The following is a 17,671-nucleotide window of genomic DNA, read 5'->3' as shown; positions in this document are numbered from 1 at the left end:
GCAACTCAAGAGCTGATTGGCCCGAGTTGCGAAATTATCGCCTCAAAGTTGAAACATTTCAACAAGGAGCGAAAATTGTTCACCCAAAACCTACGCTTTTTTGGGGATTTTTCATCCTCCTCATCCCACAGTAAGGTGGACATGTGCTTGAATCCATTTAATAAATTAAGTTGTATCGCCCGTTGCGCACGTGCACACTCCACAGGCGCACCGCCAATTTCTGCCCGGCGCGTTATAGGGTTAGTAGCGTTTTAGTAGCGGCTGCGTTTTTAATTTTGTTGGTGTGATCGCGCCCCTTACTTATTCATTTGGCACTTAGATTTGTATTTATAAATAGGGAAGGAGGGAAATACTTAGTAACATAAAAAAAAAATGTTATCAACTTCATTTTCAGAAAACTGTGAACCATGTTTGCGGTCGCAGATCATTGTCTGAGTGCGGTCAAAAACATGTGATGTAACCTCTTTGTTTCCTCGCGGGTTTATTTAGTCTCCTGGCTGATGACACATGATCATTTACACAAATGTTATATAATAAACTTCCTATAGACTGTTTCATAAAATGTGTACTTTAATACAACAGGCAGGTTAAGGATGTTTGAAGTAACTTTTTATGAAGGCTGAGAGACTTATTTACAGAAGGAAAACCCCTGATTACCTGGTGGCCATGTGATGATATGTGTCAACAGTGAACAGCAAACCGCAGCAGTAAACCGTACAGCTTATTTCAGTGTCAGCGCAAACATGAACTGCTCCGAAACCAGCTGTTCTTGGGAAACCCACATAGATGTAGCTTCCTTGTCTGACATTCTGATGTCATTCACTTTTATTGTCGCTGTGCCAGTTTTATTGAGCCAAGTCATTTGGGAGGAAATTATTTTGCAGACTAAGTAATAGATGACATAAGGAGGATATGATTGAACTGTTATTATAAATAAAAATAACCTCTGACAGACATTGAAGCAGTAACAAACCACCAATTTATAATGGTTATCATTTCCTGATCCGATGTGAGGTCCTGGGACAGGGATTTCGTATGTTTACAGATTGTAAAACCCTGAGGCAAATGTGTAACTTGTGATATCAGGCTATACAAAATAAACTCAATTGAATTTATTATCTATTATACATTCAATTCAATCAGCCAGAGTAAACAAAATCATTACCTATGAAGAACAAAATATATACAGTGTTAGAAATAGATATATTAAAGAACATGTGCTAAATATATTAATTATATACAGTAGAGGTACCAATCCTGGCAACTATTATGGTAAGGCTTGTACAGTAAAACACTGTACCTAAAACCAATTGTTCACCCAAAACCTACGCTTTTTTGGGGATTTTTCCTCCTCCTCATCCCACAGTAAGGTGGACATGTGCGTGAATCCATTAAATAAATTTAGTTTTATCGCCCCGTTGCGCACGTGCACCCTCCACAGGCGCACCGCCCATTTGTGCCCGGCGCGTTTTAGGGTTAGTAGCTTTAGGGTCTCGGTTTTTTTTTTTTTTTTGCCGGGACCAAATTTTTTTCTGAAATTTTTTTTTAAAAACAAAGGGGGAAAAATTCATTGTTTCCTTCTTTAAACCCGTGCCTTTTTCGGGATCCTTGCTGATTTCCGGGCAAAACATGATTTTAACCCCCCCGAGGGATTTGAAAAACACATGACATTTCACAAAGATTTCTTTCCATCCCCGTTTTTTCTTTTTCGGAGGTTGGGGTGTTTGAAAAACTTTTGGGGGCTGGGGGCGCCCTGAAACCCGGTCCAAATTTCAACCCAACACAAAACCCCCGCAACCCGCTTATTTCAGTGTCCGAAACCCCGGGGCTGTCGGCCCCCACCGGGGCAGGTGGGGGTCGGCACTGGCTCCCCTTTTTTTTCAAAAGTAGGTTTTTGGCCAAATTTTTGGGGTTTTTTGGGCTAAATTGAACTGGAAAGGTTGGACCCCGGGGGTTTTTTAAAAAAATTTAAACCCCGAAAAGGCAGCAGTCCCTTTTGGGGGTTTTCATTTTCCCGTCCGGGGGCCTGGGAGGCGGAGTGGCGGGTAAACCCCGGGGCCCCCATTCTTGGCAGGCTGACCTCCTTGGGTTTTTTAAACCAATTTAACGGGTCCTTACCTATGGCGCTTCAGGTTTTTGGGGTAAAAACGGCTTTATTTTTAACGGGGATACCTCCGGGGGCCGGGATTCAGGGCCACGGCTAAACCAATTGGTTCCCCCGGGGTTTTGGGGAGCTCCCCCGGCAGCTATCCTTAAATAAAAAGGAAATTTTTTTGGGGCCCCGGGTTTTTCCCCTGCCAGGGGCCCGGGTTTTTTGGAACTGGCGGTTCTCCCTCCCGTGGGTTTCCCCACCCAAACCAGCCGCCCAAGGGGGTTTTTCAGCTCCCCTTTTATTTAACCCCCACCGGGTTAGGGGGGCCCATTTTGGGGTCCCCTTTCCCGGGCCCCCAGCCGCTCCCTTTTTTACAAACAAGGATCGCCGGACCGATTTCCTTTCGAGCACTTTTATTTAACCAAAAAACACACCGGGGGACCGCCCACGTCCCGTTTCCCCGCCTAGGTCGCGCCCTTTTTTTAAAGCAGGACCGGGGTGGGGTGGGGATTGCCTCCGGCCGAGGGGAAAGGGGGGGCGGGTTTTAACCGGGGAGGAAAGGGGGGCCCCCCGTTTGGGGACAGCTGGCCCCAGGGCGGTTTTTTACGGCTGGGAAATTTTCCCTGTTACCGGTCCTTATTCAGGGCGGAGTATTTAAAAAGGGGGGGAGGTCTTAGTCTGTTAAACCATTTCCCGAAAAATTGGGGGGAACCCTTGGGTTTCCCGGGCGGCCCGACCGTCTGGGGCTCAAAAACCCGGGGGGTAATTTTTTTAGGGGGGTTTATTTAGTCTCCCGGCAGACCTGAATTTTACCTGGGATAAATAAACCCCCATAGCTGTTTCATTTGGGGGGCTTTAATCCCAGGCATTAAAGGTGGTTTAAATCGGAAGGCGGGGATTAATTTTAAAGGCCCGGCCGGGTGGCCGGGGGAAGAATGGCAACCCGTGGCGGGGCCCCAAGGAGTAAAACCGGGGCAGTTAAACCCGTTAAAACAATTTTTCTCCCCAAACCGGCCCGTTCCTTAAACCCCCAATTAATGTTTTTCCTTTCGGAATTTTGTGCATTTCCCTTAGCGCTGGGCCCGTTTATTGGGCCCCGTCATTTTGGGAGGGGGGTTTTCCCGACCAAAAATAGAGGCAAAGGGGGGTTTTTTGATTTAACTTTATTTAAACCAAAAAACAGAAACAGAAAAACCCACCAAATTTTTGGTTTTTTCCGATCCTTAGGTCCCTTTTAAAAAGGGATTTTGGGTTTTTTACGATTGAAAACCCCAGGCAAAAAATTTTAACCGGAAACCAGGTTACAAAAACCCCAATTGTTTTTTTACGGGTACTTTTTTTTTTTAAAAAAGGGCCGGTTTTAAAAAAAAAATTTCCTAAAAAAAATTTTATTCTTTTTGAAAATTTAAAAATTTAAAGCTGTGCTAAAAATTTTTTTTGTTGGTCCTCCTTTCAATATTTTAAGGTTTATAAAAACTTCCTAAAACCAAAAATTTTTTCACCCCAAATTTGGCCCGGGAATTTTCCTTTCCTTCCCCCAATAAAGGTGGAAATGGAACCATTAAAATAAATTTTTTTTAATTTGGTTTTGGGAAAAATGATCCAAAAAGGCGCAGTTTATTTGTTTCCCGCGTTTTTTGGGTTAGGAGTGACCCGGCCAAAAGCGAAGTGGGTTTAAAACCCGGCAAAGGGACCCCAAAATTTCCTTTGATACAACTTTTTTAAAAAAACCCAAAACCACCGGCGGCCGCAAACTGTGTCTGGGTCCCTTCCCCCCGATCCCTTCCAGGTCCCGGGGGCCTTTTAAATACAAGCAGGCCCTGGCCCCCTTTTGATTTCCCAAATAAGACCCGGTTTATTGTTCCCGGGGCCAAGCACCAAAGGGGCCCGAGGGGACAGGTGAATAAACCCCCAACCCGGAACGGGGTTAACCGGGCCTTTAATCTTCATTTAAGTTGGGCCCAAAGACCTGAGGGGAAGGGGTGGCCTACGGGAAGCCCCGCCGAAAAGGGCTAAAAAGGGGCCCCAAGTTGGGATGGGAGAACCCAAACGGAGGGCCCCCCCTCGAAGGGGCCCGGAAATCTCTCCCCCCAGGGAGAAGGGGGAACCCCCCTCGCACCCCGAGGGCGGAACCGGAAAGGGGGGGACCCGAGGTTAAAGGGACCCCAACCGGGGAAAGGGAAAAAGGGTTTTGGGGGCAGGAGGTTTTGGGGTTGGAGGTCGGCTTCCGGGGGGCACGAATTTACCTTTTTTTCTTTTTTCCTTTTTTAAAATCCGGTCCTTTGGCTTCACACACCATTTTTTAAACCCCCGTGACCCCCCAAACACAACCAGCAGAAACCCCCTGGGTTTCATACCCCATTTCCTCAGTCCCCAACCTTCTGAACCCTAAATTCCCCAATTTTTCTGGGAAAATTAGCGGTAGACCCCGGCCCGGGAAAGGGGGAATCCGGGGAAAAAAAAGGAATCGTAAAGGGCCCCGTTTCCATTTGCCCCAAAAATAAGGGAAAAAAAGGTCCCCAGGCCCGGCCGACCCGGGGTTTTGGGGGAGATAGATAAAGAAAACCAGGCCCTTTTTCCCCCGGGACAATTAACAGGGGCCGGGGTAAAAGAACCCCGGGGCCCAGGGGGCCAGGGGTTTACAACCCCGGGGTCGCAGAACAAAAAGGACCATTGGCCCCTCTTTAATTCTTAAAACCCCCGGTTGATTTTGGGTTTCCCCTACCGGGGAACCTAGGGGGCTAAAGAGGGGGTGTTACCCTTGGGGTGTTTAAACACAAGCCGGGTTCAGGTGGTTCCCCGCCCTGTTTTGACAATTTTTCCTTGTATTAAGGATTATTTCCCCAATAAAAAACCTGTACCTTGCCCCTTAAATTTTTTTCCCCTCTCCTCTCCCGTCTGGGGTTGGGGGCCCCCCCGTCCTTTGGGGCCCCAGAGAAGGGGGGCCGTCCTTTTTTTGTTTGGGGGCAGAAGGAGGGGCTCTCAAAAACCTTTTCAGGAAAGGAGGGAAAGAACCCCCATTAGGGGACCCCAAAAAGGGCAAAAATTTTCCGGAAAAGTGGGGGGACCGGGTTTTTAAATACACAGGGGAAAAAAAAAAATTTTTGAGGGTCAAAAAAGAGGTTTTAGTGGTTGTGTTTTAGCCTCACTTCCGGGAGCTGACTTGGGGAATTTTCTTTGGTTTTCCCTTTCCCCCTTTCTTTTGGGGAATTAAAAATTGGGGGGGTTCCAAACTTAAAATTACAGGTTTTTTTGGGCCTACTTTTTTGGGGGAATTTTTTGGCGGGGGCCCACCGAAAAAAAAGCAAACCGAACAAACCCAAAACCCCCATGAGTCTTTTAGTAAAAATTTCTACCTATTCCCCGGGACCCTTTCTGGGGTTAACCCCTTTTCCCCTCATTTTGTACTAAGTCCTGGCTTTTAGCCCCCGCCTTCGCCGACCTTTGGTTTTGGGACCCCAAAGAGGACCCTAACACAAAACCTTCTATTTTCCTAAAATTTAAAAATAAATTCCAAATTTTTTCCCCCAGCCCTTTTTCCAAAATTGTACCGGGTGTTTTGGGGGGGGCCCGATTTGAAAAAAGCTTTCCCCGTTGGGGTGTTTGAACACAGGGGGTTCCCAGCCCAAAAACCCCACTGTCGAGGTGGGACGGCCGGGCCCCGCCCCATTTAGGGCCCAACGAACACAAATCATATAAATTACTTATCTCCGCCCCCCCCTTAATCGGCCTTTGCCGAGTTTCCTCTTCCCTTTTAAACTGTCGAAAACCGTGACCGGGGTTTGGGCAGAAAGGGGGGCATCTAAAAACCCTAAACCCTTTTTCCCCTTTTTTTTGCACCCCTTTTTAAAAAACCGGGGCCGGTTTTGGGGGAGTTCTTTTACGACAGTTTTCACAAAGCCTGTCCCTTTTTGAGAGGGGTTAAATTTTTCCTCAAATACCCGGTTTTTGAGGAAACGCACCTTTAAACCCTTTTTCCCCCCCTCCCTTTCCTTTTCCCGTTTTTCCCGGCCCCTTCCCCCCCTCCTTTTCCCCCCTTTTTCATGGGAAAACCCGCGGCCCTGGGCTTTCCTTTTCCGTTCCCACCCACCAATCCGGTTCAGTTTCGGTTTCCTTAAACAATGAAAAATTACAAAGGGCCCAAAAAGAACCCCATGTTGGCCAAAAACATTTCCCCCTTTTTTTAAAAGAAAGTTAAATTAAAGTTGAATTAAATTTTCCCCCCCCCACTGTTTACCTTATGTGAAAAAGGCCCAAAATGGTGTTTTTCATCCTTTTGGTCAGAACTTATTTTAAATTTTTTGGGAAAAATTGTCAATTTATGACCCTTTAAAAATGTTGTTTCTTTTAACCCCAAGCAAAATTAAAACAAAAACCCCCCCAAAAACTTAAATGGGGAACTGTCTTGGGGGAAACAATTTTGATCCCGGGTTTTTTAAACTGCTTCCAAAATAAATGCAAATTGGGGTAACCCCCCTTTTGAAAAAAAAGGAAAGTTACTTTGAAAGGAACAAATTTAAAATTTTTGCAAATTGTAATTAAACCCCTGGGGGGAACATTGGCCCAATTTCCTTTTCCTAAAAATGTTTTGAAACTCAAAATCACAAGAAATAAAAGATTAAAAAGTTTTTTAAAAGTTAAAAAACTGTTTTTTAAATAAAAACCCAAAAATTAAGATTAAAATGTTTTTTTTGTACAAACAAAAATGAAATAATGGGAAAATTTAGAAATGTGGGCCTCCCCTTTTAAATAAAAACAAAACCAAAATTTAAGTAAGTTTTGTTTGTTTTTTTTTCCCCCCAAACCCCCGGGCCCCTTAAAAAAAAACCCCCCCCCCAGGGGGGGGTTTTTTTAAAAAAAAAAAAAAAAAAAACTTTTAAAAAAAAAAAAAGGGGGGGGGGGCCCCCTTTTTTCAAAAAAAAGGGGGGGGGGGGGGTTTGGGGGGGGGACAAATTTGGGGGGGAAAAGGGGGAAAGGGGGGGCCCCGGGGTTTAAAAAGGTTAAAAAAAAAGGGGGGGGGGAAAACCCCCTTTTTTTTTTCCCCCCGGGGTTTTTTGTTCCCCCCCCGGGGGGGGGGGGAAAAAAAGGGGTTTTTTTGGGAAAAAAAATTTTTTTGGGGGGGGGGTTTTAAAAATTTTTTTGGGGGGGGCCCCCCCCCCCGGGGGTTTTTTTTTTGGAAAAAATTTTTTGGGGGGGGGGTTTTTGGGGGAAAAATTTTTTAAAAATTTTTGGGGTTAACCCTTTTTTTTTAAAAAAACCCCCCAAAAATTTTTTAAATTTTTTAAAAAAAAATTTTTTTTCCCCCAAAAATTTTTTTTTTTTAAACCCGTTTTTGGGGGTTTTTGGGTTTGGGTTTTTTTTTTTTTTATTTTAATAATTTTTTAAAATTTTTTTTTTTTTTTTGTTTTTTTGGGTTTTTTTTTGGGGGTTTTTCCCCCTTTTTTGGGGAAAAAAAAAAATTTTTGCAAAGATTAATAGTCAATTAGATTCCCTTCCACCAGATCTTAAACCCTGGAGGAATCTGCCTGCTATGGAAGAGCACACAACTCTGAATGCAGCTCCCAGGGCTTTTTCACACTGCTGTAACCTTAAAGAGCTAAGTATGACAAATCTGTGATCACCTCGCTTTCCAGTTGTTACTGACAAAGATGGAAATTGATTGGACTTTGTTAGTTGCAACAAATGTGTATAAATATTGATCTATAATGGGTGCTAATCTGGCACCTCTGGGTTGAGGCGACATTGGCCTAGCTGTTGCCTTCTGACCGGTCACACACTGTGGGACTGGGTGAAGAGCTCTACTCTGGGATCATTGAAATAAAAGATTCAAAATGTTTTGTTCAAAATGTTGAACAAATATCTGTGCTTGTTTCGCGGAGAGTAAAATTCAAGATTCAAGATTCAAGATGTTTTATTTGTCACATACACACACAGGGTGTGCAGTGAAATGAAAGTGGCAATGCTCAGCAGGAATGTGCAAGGGCAACAAGTACACACTATTTACAATAAAAAACAACACAATATTTACAGTGTGTGTGTGTGTGTGTGTGTGTGTGTGTGTGTGTGTGCCTAAGAGGGACAGTTGTGTGGGTCTATGTGGGGGTCCTGGTGAGGTCGGAGTTCACAGTCCTGATGGCCTGAGGAAAGAAACTCCGTCTCAGTCTCTCTGTTCTTGCAGCGTGACTCACGGGCGCCTGCCTGACCGCAGCAGTTGCAACAGTCTGTTGTTGGGGTGGTGAGGATCCTTCATGATCCTGCCGGCTCTGGTTCTGCACCTCCTGGTGTACAAGTACTGCAGGGTGTGGACTGTAGTTCCAAAGTGCGTTCAGCAACGCACTACTCTCTGCAGAGCCTTCCTGTCCTGAGCGGGCAGTTGCCAAACCAGGCTGTGATGCTTCCCGTCAGGACGCCTCTCTACAGCTCCAGAGTAGAAGGACTGAAGGATCCTCTGGGAAACTTTAAATTTCCTCAGCTGCCTGAGGTGGTAGAGGCGCTGCCTTGCCTTTCTCACCAGAGTGTCTGTGTTTGTTGACCATGTCAGATCCTCGGTGATGTGGACTCCCAGTATTTATACCCGCTCACCCTCTCCACAGTAGTCCCGTTAATCCCCAGTGGTGAGTACGTCCTCTGTTGTTGTACCCTCCTAAAGTCCACAATCAGCTCCTTAGTTTTGGTGACATTCATGATGAGGCTGTTGTCCTGGCACCAGAGTGACAGATCAGCAACTTCCTCCAGGTAGGCCTTCTCGTGGTTGTCGGAGATCAGGCCCACCACCACTGTGTCATCCGCAAACTTGATGATGGTGTTGGAGCTGAACCTGGCCACACAGTCATGTGTGTACAGGGAGTACAGTAGGGGCTGAGGACGCAACCCTGGGGGGATCCTGTGTTCAGGGTGAGGGATTTGGAGGTGTGTCTGCCCACCCTGACCACCTGTGGCCTGGCGGTCAGGAAGTCCAGGATCCAAGCACACAGGGGTGTTCAGTCCCAGCTCAATCAGCTTGCCGGCCAGTCTGGAGGGACTATGGTGTTGAAAGCTGAACTATAATCAATGAACAGCACAGTCTCCCACATAGCCCCCTTCTGGCTGTCCAGATGAGAGAGTGTGGTGTGCAGTACCTGGGAGACAGCATCATCTGTGGATCTGTTTGGGCGATAAGCAAACTGCAGCGGGTCCATGGAGGAAGGAAGGAAGGCGCAGATGTAGTCCTTTATCAGCCTCTCAGCATTTCATGACCACCCGAGGTGAGGGCCACCGGTCGGTAGTCATTCATACATGCTGGAGAAGCATTCTTGGGCACAGGGACAATAGTGGATCTCTTGAAGCAGGCGGGGACCACGGACTCAGCCAGGGAGAGGTTGAATATTGTGGTGAACACTGGAGCTAGCTGGTTAGCACAGGTCTTCTGTACTCGCCGAGATATGCCATCTGGACCTGCAGCTTTCCTGGTGTTCACCCTCAACAGAGCCCTCCTCACACTGTGCTCGGTCACAGAGAGTGTGTGTTCGTCCCCAGCGGTAGAACTCACCTCGGCCACGCTTAACGGTGTTGTTGTTAGCGGCGAGCTAAGCGCTGTTGTTGCTAGCCTCAAACCGTGCATAAAATGAGTTCAGGTCGTCGGCTCAGGATGCGTCTGAACACACCATAGCGCGGGGTCAGCTCTGGTAGTCTATGATAGCGTGTAGCGCCTGCCATAGGCGCCTGGTGTCGCGCTGCTCCATCTGTGATTCCACTCTGTCTCGGTACCTCCTTTTGGCTTCCTTCACCGCCCTCCTCAGTCCATAGACCGCTGCCTTGTACTCGTCCATGTTGCCGGATACAAGACCCGAGTTATAGGCAGCAATGCGGGCGTTCACAGCTTCACGGATGGATCCATCAACCCACGGCTTTTGGTTAGGAAAGACCCTAACTTTTATCGTGGGAGACGATGGTGTCCGCTAAGCGTTGCTATGAGGCTCATTGCTACTTCCGCAAACTCGCTGACGCGTCACTGGAACTGGATTGGATCATGTCCCAGTCGGCGACACGCAGAGCGTCCTGTAGCTCAGCCTCTGATTGGTCAGACCACCGCTTCACGTTCCTCGCTCACTACCGCTTCCAGCGCGATATTTTGCGTACCGGAAGCAGAAAAATGGCGGCATGGTCTGATTTTCCGAACGGAGGGAGAGAGACAGCCTTGTAGCCTCTCTTGAATGGCGTATAGCAGTGGTCCAACGTTCTTTCCCCTCTGGTAGCACACGTAATGTGCTGGTGAAAGTTCGGCATGACTTTTTTTAGGTTAGCCCTATTAAAGTCCCCAGCCACCACCACAGCCGCGTCGGGATACTTGTTCTGATGCCGACATAACACATCATGTAGGTCCGATAGTGCTACGTCGGTGTCCGCTTGTGGTGGTATGTAGACGGCTGTGGTGATGACCGAGCTGAACTCCCGGGGAAGGTAGAATGGACGGCATGAGATCGTCAGATGTTCCAGGTTCGGCGAGAAGATTGATAGCTTTAAATGTGCTTTAGAGTTCCCCGTATTCTAATCTTCTAGCCTGCTAAGCTAAGCTAACCGACTGTTAGCTGTAGCTTCATATTTTGTATGTAAAGGTTTGACAGTTGTATCAATCTTCTTATCCAATTCATAGCAAGTAAGGGAATTGGGATATTTAGGGGCTTCCCAGATAGCAGCTGATTCCGGGGCGGATCCGCCCTCAGGTCGCTAGATCCGCCCTCAGGTCGCCGGTCGCTAGATCCGCCCGCAGGTCGCTAGATGATTCCGGGGCGGATCCGCCCTCAGGTCGCCAGGTCGCTAGATCCGCCCGCAGGTCGCTAGATCCGCCCTACTGCCGCACTCGGTTTGGTCATGTGAACCGGATCCACCCGCATCTGCATCCGGTTCACACAGCGGTTGTTCTAAATCGTTGCTCCTCTGACTTCTGCGCCTCGACTTTCCAAACTGGAATTTTCAAACCTGCAGCTCTTCGCCAGACATATTATTTAGGTAAGTGTTGAATTGTGTTGCTACTGTCGAATTATGGCTATTTTCGAACTATCTCGGTTAGGGTTAGGGTGAGCTATCTTCTGCAGCTAGCGCTGAATTTTCAGTGGTTCTTGGGTTGGAGCTTAAGTATACTTAGTATACTTAAGCTCAACCCAAGGCTTGTGATGAAGCTGGGCAAGGTAATAACGAGGCGCTAGCTCACGAGCTAATAACGAGGAGCGCTAGCTCGCAAGCTAATAACGAGGCGCTAGCTCACGAGCTAATAACGGGAGCGCTAGCTACGAGCTAATAACGAGGAGCGCTAGCTATTAAGCTAATAAAGATGGCCAGCACAAACCTGTTTTTATTTAATTCGTATGTATTGAGTTCTCAACACATAATTTACAATTTGAAATGTCATCCTCAGTTTACAGAAGTGTTCATCAGGATCGATCTCTACAATTCAGGTAAGCATGTCTTTTTGGAGGAAGTTTTCACAGCAACTTAAAGACACATTTGAGAGGGAATTGTATAACCTGTTTAACTTTAAAATGACCAGATTTGTTTTAATCCATTAAAATACTATCTTAATGTATAGCGTAGTGTTTTTATTAAAGTTGCTAAATTGTTTTCTAGTTGCTAAATTGTTTTCAGAAGTTCTTGGAACAGAGTTATATTTCTGTGACTGATGACTGATTGAATTCTTGGACAGCAAAACAGTAGCAGTCGTGCACAAAGCTGGTACAGTGGTGGTGGCTGCGTTTGGCCAGATTACCCGAGGGATGAAAGGGTGGACAAGGCGGTCCGAAGTGCCGAAGAACCTGAACCTGACTGGCAGACACATTATGTCAGAATAATTAGATCATGCGGTATGCTAATTATATTAATATTCTAATAATTAGCAGTTTAAACAAATACATAAAAACATTTACCTTATGTTACATATGGGGGGGGGAAACAACATTTTAATCACATTGTTCTGGTCATAATTCTGTACTTTTTCATTGTGTTTTGACTTAATTTTTAGATGATTACTTGGTGGCAAGGCGATGGTTAACAAAATATATGTCCTGTGACACATCTGATCTCCATTCAGAAGAGGAGGCAATTCCTAAAAGGAGAAAGCCAATGCCTGTGTGAGTAAATGTGAATAAATTGTATTCTTTAGAACTCTTTTACCTTCATAAATAAAGTGTCTGTCATTCAATGTTATAGTATGACAAATAATACATTTTTTCCTAACTCCATTTCTAGCCATTTCTTTGGGGACTCGGATGCAGACAGCGAGACTGAAAATCGCCACCCCAAAAAAAAAAAGGGTCCAACCACTAGCAGGACAGTTGCCCCTCCTCCAACTATTGTCCCATCTCCTCCACAGACTTCATCACCAGCAGGACAGCGAACAAGCCATGCAGGGTACACACCAACCTGGCGAGGGGCGAGGTGTGGTTCAGACACCATTGCCTGCTGTGGTGAGCAACAACTCAAACAGCTATGGGATTCAAATTGAATCTTTTTAATCATTTCACTTTTTACAATGTTAACGATGGTAAATTGGATACGAGACATGCAATACACACTGTCACATTGAATCCAAGTGAATATGATCATTACGATTGGATTAATGGAGTTGTATAACACTTGATGTTTCCATATTTGATGTAAAATCTCTCCCTTTTTTAAATGCTATTCTAATGTTTTTTTTTATAGCTGCTCAAGTTCAAATGATGGCCATGCTGGAGACGCTTACACAGCAGGTCCATCAATTAACACAGCAGGTCCATCAATTAACTTCCAAAATTGACAGCTTTGTTCGCTGGCGTGACACAAATGTCTGGTCAAGAAGTGGAGTGGAGAGACCCGTTTCCGTTGACCACAATGCAGGAAGTGGACATGTTTGAGCAACAGCTCAAAGATCCAGCCAACGCTTTAATGAAGAAGAGTGGTGAGTTTTTGTTTTGTTTTAAGAATCTACTAGCGGGACAGTTGCCCCTCCTCCAACTATTGTCCCATCTCCTCCACAGACTTCATCACCAGCAGGACAGCGAACAAGCCATGCAGGGTACACACCAACCTGGCGAGGGGCGAGGTGTGGTTCAGACACCATTGCCTGCTGTGGTGAGCAACAACTCAAACAGCTATGGGATTCAAATTGAATCTTTTTAATCATTTCACTTTTTACAATGTTAACGATGGTAAATTGGATACGAGACATGCAATACACACTGTCACATTGAATCCAAGTGAATATGATCATTACGATTGGATTAATGGGTTGTATAACACTTGATGTTTCCATATTTGATGTAAAATCTCTTAATCGTTACCTTTTTCCCTTTTTACGAGCAACAGCTCAAAGATCCAGCCAACGCTATAATGAAGGAGAGTGGTGAGTTGTTGTTTTTTTAACCCTTGTGTTGCCTTAGGGTCATTTTGACCCGATTCAATGTTTCACCCTCCTGTTACCTTTATATTTACTAACATATTTTACCCTTAGGGTCATTTTGACCCGATTCAATGTTTCACCCTCCTGTTACCTTTATATTTACTAACATATTTTACCCTTTGGGTTCAATTTGACGCCAGCAATTAAAACCTCCAGAAAATTATTAGAATTAATATTGTTTTCCAAGTTTAAGTGTGAGGCACTTTATGTTTGTTTGTTGACTACCGAAAGAACACCGACATTAAACATTGAATGGGGTCAAATTAATCCTAAGGCGGGGGGAGGGTGTAATATTGATTCGGGTCAAAATGACCCTAAGGCAACACAAGGGTTAAGAATCTCACGCATAAAGCTCATTAAAATCTATTGTATGTCATTAACACTAGATAATACCCTGTTTGATGGTAATGTTTTTTTAAACAATATCAAATATTAATAGTACTTTTTCTATCCATTTTAGATTTCCTCCTGGGAACAATCGGAGGACATGATGTAAACGTGCAACGTGGAACATCCTCGCACGCATGTTCACTGATGATGTTGGCAAGTCCATAAATTGGAAAGGATTCATGGGAAAAAATCTTTCAATCTAATGACGTCCAAGACTTTGCTCCTGCGTAAGTAACTCATATATAATGAAAACAATTTGATTTCACCCGGAGGTCTTTGTGTTCAAACTAACGAATAACCATGTTTCTAAATAAAATGTTTGAATTGCAACTTTATTCTCTATTTAGGTGAATGTTACTCAACTATACCTTTACATAATAGTTATATGATATATTAGCTCTATGGAGTGGAGATGGTCAGCTGCTTCAGGTTCCTCGGGGTCAACATCAGCAACGACCTCACCTGGTCTGCTCACACAGACAAGGTGGTCAAAGCTGCCGAGCCGCCTCTTCTTCCTGAGGAGACTGAAGAAGTTTGGCATGGATTCAGTCATCCTCACCAATTTCTACAGATGCACAATAGAAAGCATCCTGACTGGGTGCATCACAGTGTGGGAGCTGCACAGCCAAGGACCGCAAGGCCCTACGCAGTGTGGTCAGGACTGCGGAGTTCATCATCGGTAGGGAGCTCCCAGCCCTGCAGGACACATACCGCACACGATGCCTCAGGAAGACTGGCAGGATCCTAAAGGACTGCCATCATCCAGCCTTCAGCCTGTTCACCCCGCTGCCTTCTGGAAGGCGGTACCGTATCATCCGGTCTCGCACACAGAGACTGGAGAACAGTTTCTTCTGTGTATCTGACAATAAAAGACTTGACTTGACTTGACTTGACTATATTTAGCATAGCACACTTTAAGTGCCAGACAGCCACTAGATTTTAGACTGCATGTCTGATTTATGTTGCACTGAGTATTCATGTGATTTTGTATCTGCTTGTGTGATTACAGATGCTGTCAGAAAGAATCACTCAACACATCCACTGACGACCAGGTTCTTAAGCACGCCATTCGGTGGTTCAACCTGGCAGCAGACCGGGGTAGCTCCAGGAGGCGTGCTACTGTAGACGTCCCCCACACTGAACAGACTTAAAATATATCTTTTTTAAATGTGTGTGTATATAAATTTGTCCTTTCAAATAAAAAAACTGTTTGACATTATTTACGTTTGCATTTTGTTGTTGTTGCATTGATGCATATTTGTTAGCTTGATCTGGGCCAAATGAGCCGCTTTATGGAAGGGTCAATATTTTATGAATATCTGCGTAATATTGGCGGATACGGGGCGCATCCGCCCCGTATCCGCCCCGTATCCGCCAATATTACACAGCGCGCATCTGTTCCGGATCCGGTAGCGGTGTGCATTTAGCCGCCGATCCGGACCCGTTTTGCGGAGCCTTCCCGGAGTCTATGGCGGATTTGGGGCGGATCTGGAACGGAGTCAGTTTGCTATGTGGGTTGTGACTTTTCAGAAAAGATAATATCCTAAAACAAGGTTACTTTCTTTATAGAATGAATTGCTTTTATTTAGATACATTGCCATTTGTGTGAAACCTACATAGTCTCATTAGATAATTAAAAAGTACATCATAGAAAACTTTACCCAGTGAAAAGATTCCTCCAAATCTGCACTGTACCACTTGTCATCTAGTTCAACAAGGCAGGAACAATGGACACTAATGAGAGAATTAGTCACACAGAACCAATAGTTCTACAGTTTGGGAAGTCCAGAATGAAGTCGCTGGAAACACATGAAATCTTCGAGCAAGTTTGACCAAATAACGCCAAGATACGCATGCCCAAGGCCTGGTTGTCAAGTCAAGTCTGTGTATTAAGCCACCTTAGTGGGACTACACCATGCTCCATTTCCTCTGATCCTGAGTCTTTTCTCTTTCAGCTTCACTGACAGTCCATACACATTGTCTGATCCAGTTTCACAAAGTTTTCAATTGTATGCCACCTTAGTGGACACCAAAATGCCACTGCTTCCAGCAGCAATATGATAAATCACTGTCATGGCATATGATAAAGAGAGAGATACTATCTTTCCTTCTTGCTGGTGGCAAACCTGAGAAATATCACTCTAGATAGGCCTCTGTTTGTTACTGGTCGATAGGCACAGTCCAGAGGAGAGAAGTGTGCAATCTCACTATTTCGACATGGTTATTTTAAGGCAGACTATTTATTTTTGCAGGTAGTGTGCACACAATAAACACCATGAAAGAAGAGACCATGAAATACAAAGCTACTTTCAGGTTGATGCCTTGACATCATAAAATATATGGCAATATAATAGCATTTGTTACAACATGAGTATTAGTGTTGTGAAATGATGAACTGAAGACTACATCTTCATGACCTCATGGGAAACTCCTGAGGTAGCTTTGGTTGCCAGCTCAACAGCGAGCATGACTTCTTCTTCTCTCCCTCCCGCTCCCTCTTGCTCAGTGTGTCTCATGTATAGTTATCCCCCTGCCTCCCTTAATGATAACGATACATGCAACAAGTGTAGTTTATTTGCTAGGTTGGAGGCAGGTCTAAGTGGGTTAGATGCGGCTCCGCCGCTCGAAGCTCAGACAGCTATGCTAGTTAGCCCGCCCTCTCCCGTAGTCGGGCGAGCTACAGTCAGCTGTTAGCTGTGCCGGCGGTAACCGTGCAGCCGGATGGTTGGGTAACTAACTGTTCGCAGGAGTCGTGTCTACAGAAGCCCGCTGTGCACCAACCACTTCACGTTTCGAACCAGTTTTCCCTGCTCAGCGACACACGCTGAGGAACACACCTGGTTATCGGGAGCTCTATAGTCAGGAACGTGAAAATAGCGAAGCCACGGACCAGAGTCGGTATGTGCCTCCCGGGGGCCAGAGCGGGCGACGTGGAGTCTTGTTTGAAGCTGCTGGCTAAGGATAAGCGGAGATACAGTCAGATTGTAATACACGCCGGTGGTAATGGCGCCCGAGCCCGCCGCTCGGCACTCACTAGAATTAATGTGGAATCGGTGTGTGCTTATGCCAAGACGTTGTCGGACACCGTAATTTTCTCTGGCCCTCTCCCCAAACTTGCAGACAGACCAATTGTATAGCCGAATGTAGTCTTTCAACCGCTGGCTGTCGAGGTGGTGCCCAGCGAATAATGTGGGCTACGTAGACAACTGGAAGACTTTCTGGGGAAAACCTGATCTGATGAGGAGGGGCGGCATTCGTCCCACGGTGGACGGAGCGTCTCATTTCTGCGAATATGACCAAGTTGATCACCGGACTTAATCTATGACAACCCAGGGTTCAGATCAGGAACCGGGAGCAGAGTTGTAGTTTAACACCTCTGCTCTTCCATTCGAGCAGTTACCCACCCTTGACTTTAGAGTAGAGACTGTGTCTGTCCCACGGCCACTTCAATTAAATAAATCAAAAGTAAGCAGAAGAGGAGTCGTACACAATAACCTTATACAAGTTAACACAATTATTTCAGCAGTGCAACAAAATAGGTCTATTAAATGTGGTCTCCTAAATATTCGATCTCTGTCATCTAAAGCTGTGTTACTGAATGATTTAATATCAGATAATCACATTGATTTATGTTGCCTAACTGAAACCTGGCTGAGCCATGAAGAATATGTCTGCCTGAATGAATCGACTCCTCCAAGTCATATTAATACTCACATTCCTCGAGGCACCGGTCGAGGAGGTGGAGTAGCACCCATCTTTGAATCCAGCCTATTAAT

At 45.4% G+C, this 17,671-nt stretch overlaps 2 long non-coding RNA genes across 3 annotated transcripts; both read left to right on the top strand.

Moving 5' to 3' along the window:
- Window positions 1-11,551: 11,551 nt before the first annotated feature.
- Window positions 11,552-13,843, top strand: LOC130209963 (uncharacterized). 2 transcript variants are annotated; one of them, XR_008834744.1, is made up of 6 exons: window positions 11,552-11,928; window positions 12,087-12,195; window positions 12,314-12,531; window positions 12,968-13,004; window positions 13,084-13,177; window positions 13,412-13,843. It is a non-coding gene; the product is annotated as an uncharacterized LOC130209963 (long non-coding RNA). The 2 variants fall into 2 exon arrangements; XR_008834745.1 differs by lacking the exons at window positions 12,968-13,004; window positions 13,084-13,177; window positions 13,412-13,843 and adding an exon at window positions 12,770-12,870 and having other exon boundaries at window positions 11,553-11,928.
- A 561-nt stretch (window positions 13,844-14,404) lies between these two features.
- LOC130209965 (uncharacterized) lies at window positions 14,405-15,114 on the top strand. The gene is made up of 2 exons (XR_008834748.1): window positions 14,405-14,574; window positions 14,905-15,114. It is a non-coding gene; the product is annotated as an uncharacterized LOC130209965 (long non-coding RNA).
- Window positions 15,115-17,671: the final 2,557 nt, after the last annotated feature.

Source organism: Pseudoliparis swirei, chromosome 19 (genome assembly GCF_029220125.1).
Source record: "Pseudoliparis swirei isolate HS2019 ecotype Mariana Trench chromosome 19, NWPU_hadal_v1, whole genome shotgun sequence".
Lineage (NCBI taxonomy): Eukaryota > Metazoa > Chordata > Actinopteri > Perciformes > Liparidae > Pseudoliparis > Pseudoliparis swirei.
The sequence above is the reverse complement of the archived record's forward strand: the minus strand, read 5'-3'. Positions and strand labels throughout refer to the sequence as shown.